Source organism: Aythya ferina (genome assembly GCF_964211825.1).
Source record: "Aythya ferina genome assembly, chromosome: 4".
Taxonomy (NCBI): Eukaryota; Metazoa; Chordata; class Aves; order Anseriformes; family Anatidae; genus Aythya; species Aythya ferina.
In genome coordinates, this window is record NC_140300.1 from 37,428,348 (window position 1) to 37,443,720 (window position 15,373).

At 34.1% G+C, this 15,373-nt stretch overlaps 1 protein-coding gene across 9 annotated transcripts in view; it reads right to left on the reverse strand.

The window, feature by feature from the left end:
* The window catches only part of LOC311436441 (uncharacterized protein), a 289,119-nt gene that overhangs the window by 20,335 nt on the left and 253,411 nt on the right, over positions 1-15,373 (reverse strand). For 8 of the 9 annotated variants that reach the window (XM_084518630.1, XM_084518629.1, XM_084518633.1 and 5 more), the window contains one exon: positions 9,072-9,190. The gene's annotated coding sequence lies outside the window, so the exon portion shown is untranslated. Of the gene's footprint in view, positions 1-7,279; positions 7,418-9,071; positions 9,191-15,373 lie in introns of those variants that run through there. The other variant, XM_084518632.1, reaches the window with a different exon arrangement.

Genomic DNA, 15,373 nt, shown 5'->3' on the forward strand with positions numbered 1-15,373 from the left:
CATCAACTCCCCTAAATTATATTATCTGGCATCATGTATGTTATTAACTTTGATTTTTTGTTGTTAAACCACTCATTGTAATTTATTTTATAAATTATGCTGCCAACCATCATGAAACAAGTCCTTTCCACAGACAGTAGTTGTGGTGATGTTTCCTTCAAGTATTCTTTATTATTTACATAAAATTTGTCCCTCCAGGATGTTGCTCTAATCAATATCTAAGGCTGTACATGAATATATGAAAAAAACTTTGCCCAGAGTAGCTTACATCTTGGACAGACAAATAGTTAAATGCAGGAAAAAGTTGTCATTAATAACCTTCTTTAACAAATCAGGCTGAGGTGCAGCAGTGTAAACCAAATCAAAGAAGGACTGAGATTTGATTTTTGTTCAAGCCTTCAGCACCATCCAAACCTTTAACCACAAAACTTTTTTTTCTTTTTCCCCCTCCTGATCAGCCATTTCAGACTCATTGTCCTCTCAAGGTAGTGATATTCTTTGGAGCCCGAGTGAAGCCACTAGCCAAAGAACACTATCTTCTTAGGAACTGGAAGGAGAGCAGTCACGGTCCTAATCACGTTTTCCTTAGTACTCTGCTTTTTGCTTGTGATGGCTGTGCAAATTCAACAGGTTTTTACAAAAGCCAACTTCTTAACACAACCACTCTCAACTTTGAAAGCATTGCATTCACCTTCCTTCACTCACCATTTAAGTCTCCTCTCTTCATATTTGCACAGTCTTCTTGTTTGCAAAATAAGATGCAAATGACATCAAGTTATTTTATGAATGCACATTGGCCTCCCTTTTAAAACTGATAATGAAGACCCATGTTTTGGGTCACCAGATTCCAGAGCAAATAATGGTAAAAATGCTGAAAAAATTATTTGGAAAAAAAAAAAAAAAACTCTCATATGCATACACACTCACATATATGTACATGCATACATGCTATTATATTTTATGTAATACTGATTCTGTGCTAAAACAAGGAAATGTAATTGCAAGACTGTGATATAAAACTTCCATATTTTGATTAGTGACTGTGATTAATACATTCAAATGTGGCTTTCCTGAGGCCTAATATGCTTTAACTATGTTTTTCCCTGCATTTTGTTGTTCTGTGACTTAAATATAAAGGGTGACTAACAAGTAGTTCTGGGTGTGCATGTGTGAATCAGAGGGAAATCCATACACTTTAGAGATCATGACATTATAAATGTAGTGAATATATTTATTTAAACAATTACTATATTAACCATCAACATTGAGAGTAACACATATTAGGAGCTAAACAATTAGTAGAAGATTTTTGAAAATAGTACGTTAATGACTATGCAAATAACTGGATTTTTCCTTTATAAATCACTTGGAATTTACATTTCAGTCACCAGTTCTGCTGTATAATACCTGAAAGACAGTTCAGGTTTGTAGTGTAAATGTAAAGTACTTTTTGTTTAAATTTTAACACTACATATCACAGAAAGAAAAGACAGGCTTATGAGCAGACTAAGAAAGGCAAATTTTTTACGGTATAATACAGCATGAAAATGTCACTAATTTTTTGTTTGCTAAGTGGAAAATGACTGTTTCATTTCAAATTCAAATGAGAGCGTTATGTTTTTGTTACCTTGGTGGCATAAGAGAACCAAATAAATAGAAAAAAAAAAAAAAAAAAAAAAAAGTGCTTCCTATGGATTGCCCCAGGTATTTTATCTTGCATGTGTTGCTGCTGCACAGTTTCTGGCCATTTGAAAAGTGTGTGGCTGTGCTGTACAGGTGCATGGCCAGAATGCACACCTGAAATGTTTGTGCTTCCTCCTGCAGCCCACAGCCCCGTGAGCAAATTCTCTGTGCATATTGTCAGCTCTGCCTGCTGGTAGAAGGTGAAACTGCTTATAAAGCATTTACAAAGATGTAAAAATTCCTAAAATTGATGATCTAAACTTTCTAACTAAGCTAATTTGGTGAAACAAGAATATCACGAGGAAATTAATACCTGTTATTTGTTCTTGTTCTGTTTAAATAATGGCTTCAAAGTTAAAGCACTACCAAGTTGTCTTATTACTATGGATTTTTAATGTGACTTGGATAATAGTATAAATCTAAAATTATATCAGCAACCACCTTTACAGGCAAGTCATTAGAAGGGACTTTAAGTGTATTTCTTTTTCGATTAGGGATGAAATTTATTATGCTTATGTGATCAGTTCCACAAGAGTCTCTGTGGATTTAATCTGGAAAAAGGAATAATCAGACACTTAATTCTCAGAATCTGACTCACAGCATTCAAACAGGACAGATATCACTGACTGTTATTAATTAAGAACCCTGACTTTTTGGAGTGGTTCCAGCTTGGAAGTCATTGGACTAATGAGGTCCCAATTATCCTGCTGTGGGGCAAGTGTGAGTAATGGAGTCACACAGTCTCTAGCTTCATGCAGTCCACTGGGTGTGGGCTTTTCCCTGTGAATTGCTTAATGAACTATTTGACCTTGACTAAATCTTCTTTTTATACTATGGGGGGCAGACAGGAAAGTTCAGGTAAAAGTTTCCATCCTGACAGCTGTGCACCAAATTAAAAGGATAACAAAAACTAAAAAGAACAAAACAAAACAAAAACACAATCAAAAAAGGCAGAACAAAAGATAAAAATGAACACTATTCTTCTTTAATGGTCAATCATTTCTTCATTTTTGTCTTAAATTTTTTACAAAAATAAAAAAAATAAAAATAAAAACCTTCCCCAAATCTGTTATTTAATGCACTTAGCTGTGAATTAGTAATGATCCAGAGAGCCTGATCATTATCCTGCATCTGTATCTAAAGTTTTGTAGCTATTCACGTTTTGAAATTTCTCGTATGTATAAAATATCCCTTTTTTACCTGACCCTGCAATGTTATATTTGGTTAGAGAAGATCACCTATGATCTGAAAATGATCACATTTTCAGAGACTTCAAGTGGAAGACTAAAAAGATAGTAGGCCAAACAGGAACTGTATAGTATTATCCATTTCACTATGAAATCAGATATACTTCCCTACAAAATATTTTCACTAAGAATTTTCCTCACTTTTCCCCAAAGATGCTCAGAACTTAAATAGTTCATTCTGTGTGCACGTGTATACACACACACTGATTATCTTACTTTACTCTTGTAAATTTAAAAAACTCTCAGGCTAGGATATTTTTTTAACTTTGAATAAGATCATGAGAAGACAAAGAAATAAAAATTGCGTATTGAAAATTACTTTGGTATAAACATGGTAGAGATCCATGTTTTTCTCTTGCATATTTCCTGTTATTATTCCAATGCTAGCAGTGAATGTGATAATCTGTTTCTTGCTAGTCATTCTTCTCTAAAAGCATCTCATGTGACATAGAAATGCTCAAAACAGTAGAAATTGGTGAGCAAAGTCTTGTGAAACACCTATCTTCACATTTTAAATTGCTTCATACAAAAGCCAATACTCACAATATTTTTGGTTCTCTTTATTCTTTTATCAGTAAAAATGAAGCCACTGTAAAAATGTTAACGATAAATTTAATGTATTAGTCAAAAGTTATTAAAAGCAAAATAACATTACAATGTACAAGAACAATCTATTTTATTAGTCATATGCACCAGGTGCGTAATGGCACTGGGGACAATAGAGATCTCAAAATCCCAGTGCCAATTTATTTGAGCTCCTTATTTTTCCTAATCTGCTGCACAGCTTTACAGTGCTGTCTCTCCTGCTGCCATAACCAATGTTTTGAAAGGCTTCAGAGGGAATCTCAGGCAAACTGGCCCAGTAAGATAATCTGTTGATAGCTTCCAAACTCGGATATAGATTTTTTGTATCATTGGTATGTCAGGAGAAAAAAAAAAAAAAAAAATGACCCCTTAGTGGTACAAGTAGTATTTGAAGCTTGGAAAAGACTTTTCTGGAGCTGCATGAGTTTCACATAATAGCTTTCAATTTTGCTCACAACTTTTCTAAAATATACGCAAGTCTGATTAATTAAAAAATAAATTGTCTGATTTAAAAGTAATACGTCATTATTAGGGAAAAAAATAAAACAACTAATGAGCTAAGAAATCATTGTATTGCATTTTATGGCATGTAGATATCTAAATACCAGTGAGATAACAAAAAGCTGAGGATTGAAGGAAAACACCTGTGCTTTTACAACAGCTTTGATATGTGCTGAAGAATTTGGGGGGAGATACTGACAGAACTGATCCCAATGTACTGGTATTTTGTACTGGTATATTGGGTTATTTCTAGAACACAGCAACAGCTTTCATAGCTCAGAGAGAAGGAAGGCATATCTCCAGAGTGGTCAATTTTAGCTAATGCTTCAAATTATCATCATTTTGATAGAAAGCCATAGAGATGATGCCTTTCTTAAAGGCATCAGATACTCAAAGCACTTTTATACCTCTTAATATCTACATCTTGTTGTACTCTGCTGATTAAGATAATGAATAGTTTCAAACCCTGTCAAAACAACTGCTCTTCTAGTCTTTACATGGAAAGAGCAGGGGAAAAAAATCAATTTTAATTTTCTAAATTATGGAATCAAACCTGTAAAAGAATGTTAAGCAAGAGTAATTTCTTTATAACTGTACTGTCTTCAGGAGTGTGCTTTTACAAAATCTAAGAAGTTAAGGAAGTTTTCCCTATGTATTTATTGTAAACCATGAAACTTGAGTCAGAAATGTGTTCAATTCTACCATTGGTTGCTTCCTTTTCACCTTTCCTGCCCTGATGTATGTAAGAGTATCTAAAATATCTTAGTTTTTGTAAGCAAAAGAAGGAGAGGTCAAAGGAAATTGTTAGGTGATAGGAAAGGTACTCCTGGCAGCAGGGCTCAGCAGTATTGGGTAAGAAAGTGACAGATTATAGGAAGAGAGGGAGAGCAGAAGGAGAAGGATGCAGAGAACTGTAACACTTTTTAAGCCCAATATTATTAAATACAGTCACCTTAATCATTGTTATATTGCTTTTGCTAAGTACAACAGAAATATATGATTTCTAAATAAAGTTTTTGCTCTCAAGTGATTTTTGTTGTTGCTTACTAACAAAACTGTTAATATTTTATTGAACTTGATTAGACTTAGACTTCACTGCATGCTTAGCCTGCATGCTAACACTTCAGATCCACGTGAAAATACCTTTTATGTCACTCATGCAAGAACTTTGAAACCAGGTGACTCTTTTCATGTGAACTAAAGGAAGGATTACACGATTTCTTGAACAGGAGCATCCAGCATAAGGGAGAATATTTCTCCAGAGTCCTACCATATAGGAAGTTAACCTGGAAGGAGAGACTTTCAGGTCACTGTTCTTGCTTGTGCAGGGAAAATGAATAAATAAATAAATAATGCAATTTAAATCAGAGGAAAAAAAATCTGCAACATGGATCTCATTCTTTTATGCTGATCCATATGTGTAGAAGGGAACTCTGCAGTTTGAGCAGGAAATGCCTATCTGCAGCCTTGTTTCACAACCAGCTCAACTCTTGAGAGTCAGAATTGCCTCCTTCTCTCCTGTCTTACTGTTTAGGCATCAGTATTTTGTTGTTCAGTATACTGGATATTTAGACTGTAATTCTAACAAAGCTAACTCATCCAATATAAGGAGGCTGAGCCTGTAACTCTGGATTTGGGATTCTGCACTGCTGGACTGCTGTAAATAGCTCTCTTACAGGCACCTGAGTCCTGTCCGGTTGGATAACATAGCGTAAAGCTGGCTGTATCCAGACAATGGGGATTCAGCTGCTTACAAAGGTTGAGTCATAAGAGAAAAGTCATTCATTTTCAGGGTCAAAACAAAACAGCAGGTCAGGTATTTGCTTTTAAAACTCAAAAATACTGACAAGAAAGTGCCTCTATAGCTGACTTGGCTAGTCAGCCAAGATTCATTAAGCATTTCAGCCTAACTAGTATTTCATTGTTCAAAGGATTCGACTGTCAATGAACATCAAGAGCCATTATATCAGCCAGCCCCAATTCTGTGCAATCAGACCATGGAAGCAGAAGGAGGTCAAACTCTTCATTCTCCGCGTCTTACCAGTATTTTTCCTAGCTACACATCTTCCATTTTTCTGCAAGGAGTGTCCCTGCTATGTGTTTTTAGGGTGATGTTGTGCATGCCGACAGCTGCACCGTGCAGTGAGCAGGGGCACCAGCAGATGCTTTTTGGGCTGCACTAGGCTCAGCATTTCCCTCACCATGCAGGAAGGAAGCAGCACGTGTGGAAAAGCTGCTGAAGCTTCCTCTCAAAGAAGCACGGGTGTAAATTTGACACCTTGACCATTGGGTGGCACTTAAAGGGATTAAAACATCATATCAGTAAATGAATGAAATTTAAGGAAGATACTTATGTTTAACCGTTTTACTTACTACTTTTACTCAGCTAAACACCAAATTACTTAAGGCATTGAAGGTATCTATAATGGACTTCATACATTAAGCAAAGCTGAAGATGTTGCCTGATTTGATTACTAGGTATGTTCACTTAGTGGTTTGACCAGTTGATGTAGTTCAATAATCATTCATTTGTTAAAATACTGACTCAATTTAAATGGTAAATTTGATTAGACAATTGCATTGGTTAATTCCTAGTAGTTCAGTATAGTTTCTGGCTATTCAGCCTTACCAATATCACTGTTGTATTTTATTATTTTTATTTATTTATTTTTTACTAACACTAATACACCTCATAAAAGTAACAGGACTCCACAGTATTTTTAAGTAAACAATATAAAGAGAAAGGGCTTGAAAAGGTAGATAAGTGAAATGACTCACATAGCTCCTCTAAAATTTAGTCTTTGTTGCTCAACCAAGAACCTTTCTGGCCTGAAGACAGGACCTCACAGAAGTACAGGACAAAAGCTTTAACCTCTTTCTAATTCCCTAAGAAAGGATACTCATTCTCTCACACTTTGCAAAATGCTGAGAAAGAAAATATCTCAGTGTCCTGAATTTAGTATATACATCAGAAAATAGCTTCTGTATTTTGTGTCAAGCAACAATAAACAAGTCTACAGACAGTTCATGCAATGTACATCTATTTTTTAAAACAAAATGCAAACGTAATGATTAATTAGATCTTAACATCTGCTTAGAAAAATATACAATATATACAATGCCACATTTTTATTAATAAAAGTTTCATCTTTTTTTTTTTTTTTTTGCATTTCCACTCACTTGATAACAAAAACAATTGTCTCTTCTTTATGTTTGGAGGATATATCTACCAAAACTGTGAACTAGTAAATCAGAGTTTATTTGGGTTTTGACTGAACACAGCATTTGCTTATGCATCTGTATGCATCTTGCTATGTTTGTACTGCTTTACTTTAAAGGTCTAATACTCTGTAGATTCATCCCTTGGTATTCACATGGCAAAGTGCAGCTTCTATTTGCACCTGAATAAATGTGAGACAGTGAGCTGATTATTTCTGACAGTCAGTAAAGTGAGAAGCAAACATACTGACAGAAATCCACGTGCAGCACTAAGAAATGAAGAGGAGCAAAAGGTAACCTGCCTGACTCCATTATAAATATAGCCAGTCAAGGTACTTTTAACAGATAATAAGAAAAAAGTACTAAATTAAAATGTTACTATCAAAAAGCCACATGAGCACATACGTCAAATAAATTAAACGCTCATAGCAAATAAAAATTACTTTGTGAACCAGTATTTTTAAAGTATGCATGCAACTGATTCATGAAGTGACAGAGGAAGATACCACTTAATACAGAATATCTGTTAGTACAAGAGTGGAATTTTATTCTAATGTTCTTTTTTTAAAGTGATAAAAATATCTTTCTGATTCTGCATGCATATTCCTCTGTTTACAGCAGCTTGTTTAAAAGGACTCACTCTGTAAATGTGAAGCTTATTCACTCATCAGTCACGTTTTGCATTTATGAAAAATACTTCTCACTGCAGTATTGCCAGTTATGGCAATTTTGAAACACTGAGAAAACGTGGCTAAAAAGCATGCTCTTTGCTTTGACTTAGGGAAAAAAAAATAAACATAAAAAGTAAAATCCATGCTGTGTTTGTTTCTATCTCTGATAGCTTATAATGCATTTTAACCACAGGAGTCTTTCCATCATGTATTAATTATGGTCTACAGATAAAATCATTATCATTATGTAATGAAAAATGTGAGTAAATTACTTTTAATATCATGTGCAGTAGAAATTCAGTAAAAGTCATGCAATTTTTGTATCGGCATTTCTTGTTATCAGATTTGCTCCTACCTGCTGTGGACATTATTTGGCATTTCTTTTTCCTTCATGACAAATAGAGATTTACAGAAAGGTCTCTCAAAATAGTAATGCATCACTCTTGTGTATATTAGTGAATGCCATGCCAGCTCTCCACAGATGATCTCTTGCTGCCTCTGCAGTCTTTTCGCATGTAAGAGCCCTGGAATTTCTATTTGTGCTCAATTGCTCTACTTGAGTGGATAAAACTGCTTGGCAAGCAGTGCTCAGTTAAGCATTTCTAGAGGTTTTCCTAAATAAAACTCCCTTTCTTCCAAGGGTCTGTAGAAAATATTGAGTGCAACTTTTCCAGTGAATATATTCTAAATGTAAATTGATATATCTGTCTATGGTTTTCAAAAATCCCCTGCTTAAAAATTTGCCTTGATTTTCCAACTTTAAGAATGTGTGAAGATTCTCATATTAGAAAGTGCTCAATGCATTTACTGAGAGACTGAAAACTTAACTTTGTTGTTAGTGAACACTTCCCAGCAGATGCAGGACAAACATTGATCAAATATCAGCATTAAGTAACATCTTCTGTGAAATGTACTTTGATACAACCAGAAAAGACACTACGTGGAGATGGCAACACAAAAGAGATTATGTAGGGAGACTATCTCTAGTAGACAGGACACATTCACAAGTGAGGCGAAGCTCATCTGTTGGTCTGTACACTGTTAGAATAGCCATACAATACTGCAAACTTGCCAGAAGTGTACGTTAGTCCATAAGCATATACCCTCTTTCTACAAAAGTGTGTGGTGATGGACAAGATAAGAAAATGTTAGGGGAAAGACTTACAGGGTGGATAGGACTAGATGATTCAGGGCATCCTGCATTCCCTTTTCTCCTTTCAAGTAGGAAAAAGGAAGTATTTGTAAACCATCAGTGTTGCCAAGTCTCAAATAATTCATGGTAACCTGAAGATATAAAATGAAATATTAGCTTAGATTATATGTTTCTGTAAGAAGAGGATCTTGTGAATTACATACTTTGCCTTCTTTAAGCTTGCTAGAAGTTGTTCCACATCTTGATACATTCATGTGCATTGGTACACTATACAACAGAAACAGTCACATATTCATATGAGAACCAGACTTTCTTCAATAAGCATGAGAGAAAAATCAAGGCTCTGCATGACCTAACAAGTAAAATTTAGAATAAACCAACAAATCCTGGATGACAAATATTTGCCAGTATTATACTTCTAAAGAATTCATTTCCTCTATACTTTTCTAGTTACTTCATTACAAAAGGTTAAAGAAGATATCAACTAATAATGCAATTCATTTTCTAAAAATAGATTGAAGTGATACTGCATTAGGCAAACATGGGGCCAGAGTCTCAGCCAAAACCGAGCTCCTCTGCCATCAGTCATGGATTATGTGAATGATTCTAGCTGGCAGAAAAATTGCTAAAGTTGTTTTTTGGCTCTGTTGGAATCCAGGGGGGTTTGCCATTAACTTCTTTTGGGCCAGCATGCCCTTTAAATGATTTTAAAGATCTCCTGTCATGCAGAAAGCCCACAGTGACATGACACAGCATTATCCAGTATATCTCACATCTTCACTGCCTCCGTATACAGGCACACTCCAGGACAGAACGTACTTGGGAAAGTGTGGCAGTGAAAAATGTACAGAAGAAGATCTGACTCAGAGCAAGGGAAACAAACCAACCATCTGAAGATTTTTTTTCTCATAAATTTTCAGAATAAAATTAAAGATGAAACACTTGGCTTGCTATACTGCAGATAGATTGATAAAATATTGTTTTAAGAGATCCTAATCACATGACTACAGTCATTATAACCTAAATTGATTCAGAAGAGAATTAATTAATTTAATGCATCTGGCAGTAATTATTATTCTGCATTTATTATGTAGGATTTTTATTAGCTTAATGGTTTTATACATTTATTAGATAGCTACTGATGAAAATTTCAGTTATTCAAAAAATCTGAATAAATCACCAAATACTTCTCTCTTTTTTTTTTTTTTTTTTTTGTTACAGTTTTATTAAAATGATTTGCCATTTTGGCTGCTACCAGTCATGACAAATTTCTGCTGCTTCATTGAGAAAAAGCTCTATCCAATATGCACAAAAGTTAATAAGCAGATTCCATCCATTGCATTTCACTGTAAATTGTGTTTACAGTATCTTTATAATGTAGCAAATCTTTCATTCTTCAAATGTAATTATCAAGGATCACTTACTTCCATTTTATTTAATTTTGAAATAAACAAGTCATTTTAACACTTAGGTTTAAAGTTACCACTCATGCCTTTGACAAATCTTCATTTTCATTTCTCAATGTCTTAAAACACATCCACATCTCTTCCTAAAATTTAAACATATAATCTTTCTCTATAAATGAAATGCGTTTCACATATCCAAGTGAAATTTAAAGCAAGATGTTAGTTTACAATGGATTTTATTTCAGTAGTAGTATTGATAATATTAAAAAAATGAAATATATTTTGATCTGTACAATTGAAAAGGAAATATTATGAAAGCTGTCATATAATTCTGATAGAAACATCTCATCTTATTCTTGAATTTAAAAAAAATATTTCATTTTTATGCTGAAATTATAAAATTATGACTCAGATGTTTGACAATACATCAGTCTCAGACTATTTCATTTGATTTTAAATCTAGCATCCTCTGTTTTGAGATAACATGTTATGGCATTAGTCTATGTAACATTTGACTTACATTAAAAAAAAAGTTTAGATTTGTTTCTAAGTGAAATGATTAAATGCAATAATGCAGTTTAGTGAGATAATTGGTTTTCATGGGTAGCTTCTGTTACTAAGGAGAAAAATCTGTAGATTAGTCAAAACAACATATTATGCTGAAAATTAGCAGCCAATGCCAGCTAGGCAGTTACATCCCAAGTTAGAGGTTGTACAAAAGAAAAATCTCGTTCCCAAAATAAAAGACAAACTTGTTGGATATCCTCAATTTAGATTTTGTTTTTGGACCCTACTGTGTTAGTTCACAAGATCTATCTGACAACAGCAACTAGGAGACAACAAGCAATATCAGCATATCATCACTGGATGATGGTAGGTGAGTTTAGTCAAACTGCATTGTATGTGGTCAATATATGCCCCCGTATCCATCAAAATTACTGCTGTGCCCCAGACTCTACAAGAAGTTTGGAAAAAATTCTTTTCCACTACATGCAGAATCATCTGACATTCCCCAAGTGGTCTTGCAACATGCTGATGGGAACAAAATAAGAGCTAGGGAGTATGCCTGCTTTTGAAGCTATGAGAGGAAGCACTGATGACTATGCTCTCTCTGCTTAGCTGTTTTGCATTTGCTGCCTACAGAAAAGCAATTTGCCTTTCTGCAGATTAACCTTGCCAGTTCATCAGCAACCTAGCTGTACTACAAAGGTAAAGAGCCATTTGCAGAGCTAACAGAGTTCCACTTCATTTTGTACCAGTGCAACACACAGTTCTGAATAAAAGTTCTGTTAAGCTTACTGTCCAAATATTGCTTAAAGTAGGCTTTTGTAAGATGGTGTTATGAAGGATTTATTCCTAATAATGCATTTTTTTTTGTTTAAGGATTTATTTACACTATTAAACAATTCTTTCAGAGTGATTTCTATCTACACACAATTTAAAGTATTAGTAACTTCTAGATACCAGTTTTAAAGCTACTTCTAATGCAAAAATGGATTTATTTTACATGCAGAACAGTGCAGCAGTCTCATTCTTTGCAGTTTACAATTGATAAAAGCCAAGGTTAATTAATTAGAAATATTAAAGTTAGGATTAACTCTTGGAATTGATTCACAAATCATTGGCAAGCCGGTTGTTCTGGCACAAAAATTATTTTGATTTTTAAAAGTTAGCATTATAACAACAACAATTACTTTCAAAAACCCAAATGACTTGGAAGATGAAAGGAATAATATTACAGAACTCTTAATAAAGCAAATTCTTCTAGATTGTTCCAGCTGGAAGTTGAGGTTTGGTTCATATTTTATTTATTGCAGTGGTAACTTGTTTCTCTGGAGCCATTATTTTCATTGCATAGCCTTCCATTCTGCTAACAGTAATCTTTTTTTAACTCTTAGTTTCATTGTTAAATGTTCAAGGGAAAACATTGCTCTACGGTAATATAAATATGGGATAGAACTACTGGAGATTGTTTCTAAAAATGCTGTAATGCAGAAAATGAGATAGAAATGGTAATATCTAGACCAATATTTTATTTAGATTTGTTTTTCCCAAAAAAAATGTTTTAGGGAGATCCTCCATAAATAACAGAATAGTCACTGTGCATGTTCTCATATCTCCAGCATCAACTTTCTGGACTTCGAAAACATTATTATTTATTTTTTTTTCCAGCAGAATGCAAACACTTACGGGATTCAAGTCCCATCCTGGAATAAAACTGCTGATAAAATCTTAGTATCATAATTATGGCCTAGGGAGAGAAAGAAAACAGGAATTTTCATAAATAAATCCTGAAAGATGAAATCCTCTGGAAGAGGGGAAAGAATTGGATATTGCAGAGGTGAACGCATTGGATGGCAAGTTTACTAAGAGAAATAAATGAGGAATCAGTAAAACAATATATTCATTTTTTTTGTTTGTTTTTGTTTTTTTTAATTAAATGTTTGTGTATTCTGAAAACAGTGGACAATATGAGAAATACACATGGATGAAACGTGGGAAGCAACAGATATGATAAGGTGTCACTGAATGCAAAAGGGGGAAGTCACAAAAGAAATGAAGAAATTTTAGTTTTCAAGTTTCATTGTCAGGAAGCCTTACAGGCAAAAAGAATATTCTCAATTCTATAGAGACTTGTGACAGACAGTGATTTTTGGAAGGTTAGTAATGTTACTTTAAACCCTTGCCTTTTGTATTAGATTAATATTAGATAAGGCTTAATTAAGACTTCTCACTTTCACCCTCACCAATCACATTAGAATTATGAGGGAAAATCAAAGCTTTCACTCAGAAGGAAAGTTAATATTCCTTATCATTCAAATCAGAGTAATTTTGGAAAACAAACTCATAAAGGTTTTGTTCTCTCTTCCATTCTTAGTTTCTTCAGATATTCAGAAGATATCAAACAGATCAAGAACACCGGAGGATGAATCATCAACCATGCAATTCATAAATGAAATGATCTAATTTACATTTTCACAGACATACACATGGAGAAATTTAAGATATCTTATTGTATTTATTAAGTAGCAATTATTTTTTGTTTATTTCCTCATTTCCAAAGTGAGGAAAAATGATAAAATATTTATCAAAGTCTTTTAAGATCATGATGTCTATACCAATACCTATTAAAGCATTTCCATTTAATAAATAAATAAATAAATAAAAGATTTATTGATTTGTACCTTTGTTATGCTGATCAATTAACTTTTGGAATGATCTACCTTGCTACATAGAATATGTCTTTCAAACTTCATCAAAGACTTTCAACAAAATGAAGGACTACGAATTAGGACTAAAACTTGACTTTATGCCAAACCTAAGCAACATAAAACTCCAACAATACTGCAGAACTGCTAGTTGGTATCAGGAGGAGAAGGAGCCAGATTCTGTCCTCCTATCCTATTTACTTCTTTAGTAACTTAGGCTGTAAGTAAGTTAATATGAAATCAGGGTCTGAGCTTGGTAGATACTCCACATTGAATCTGCAGTAGATACTTCAGCTGAATTATATATTTCAGCTGTTACCTCGAGTTAAAATCACATAAAATTAAGAAAAATATATATTAAAACCTGGTTTTCTGCATTAGCAAAAAGAAAATGTTAACCATTCTTCAAGCCTTCATAAAAATTGCTGCCTCATTTAAGCTGCAAAATACTCACCACCTCACTCAAAACTAAGCTCCTTGACCAAACATTGATGATAGATTGCTAATGATATTTTATAAACTTTTAAACATTTTTAAACTTACTCCTCATGTTTTGTTGGAGATTTTGTCTCCTACTCCTTTAGGAACAATGTGGAGATGAAGGGGCAGAGACCCCATTATTCATTTTTAACAAAAGTGCAATGCTTTCAGAAGTAAGAGGGATTTGCAGAGTGACACGTGTAATAGAGAGCAGAAAGTGGTCCTTCGTGAGTAAGTCTTGGAAAAAGGGACCCATGACTCAAAGACACAGGCCTGATTCATATGATCTATATTTCCAGCAAGGGTCTTGCACATCCTAGCAACAGCAACTTCAAAAGCCATGGCTCTCCTTGCACACCGCCCTGCCCACAGGCTTTCTCCTTCACTATTGCACCCAGGCAGGAGCAGGCAGCCTGGCATAAACAGAGTTACCGTACCTGGAAACAGGGAAAGTGTTGCTATTGACTTCAAAAGGGTTAGGACTTCAAAAGGATATTGGGATTTCAGTTTGGCTGGCTTTACTGTAATTATATTATGCAAAAGGTCTCTGGCTGCTGCTTCATTCTGGATTTTTATTCCTAGTATGTCCCTAAACATTTTCTCTGTTTTAACTTTAGCCCACATACACTAACATAGCACTAATTTCATTCTACTGTTTTATTATTGCATGATATTTCAGTTAGAAAGATTTGGCCTGTATCCTCTGGCAAGGAGAATTGCTGATTTTATGAAATATTATCCATCACCTTAGATAAATTTGTTCATTTTGCAAAGTTCTTTTTGCAAAAGACTTAAAATAGAGGCATTTATAGTCTGTCCTAAACCATTTTTCAGCATCTTAATGCGTAGCTTACTATTTTGAAGCAGTCTTATGGAACTTATTAACTGTGCTTTTGTTTGCTTTTTATCTTCATTGATGCTCAGATCCCAAAGTTGGTAAAAATCACAGGAAACCAGTCAGTCATTCATTTTTGTAAATACATATATTCATATGCATGAATCATAATTATACACTAACTCATAAAGCCAGGAACTGCCAACAATAAAAATTGTATTCATTATCAAAAGAAAAGAAAGAATTTGATTGTGTCGGGCAGAAAGAGGCCTTGTTAGTGCACCCTTTTCACACTGGGGATTTTGGGGCATAGCAGGTAAACATAACTGTATCTACCATAATTTATGTCTCAACACAGAGACTCTTGATTATTTTTTTTTTTTT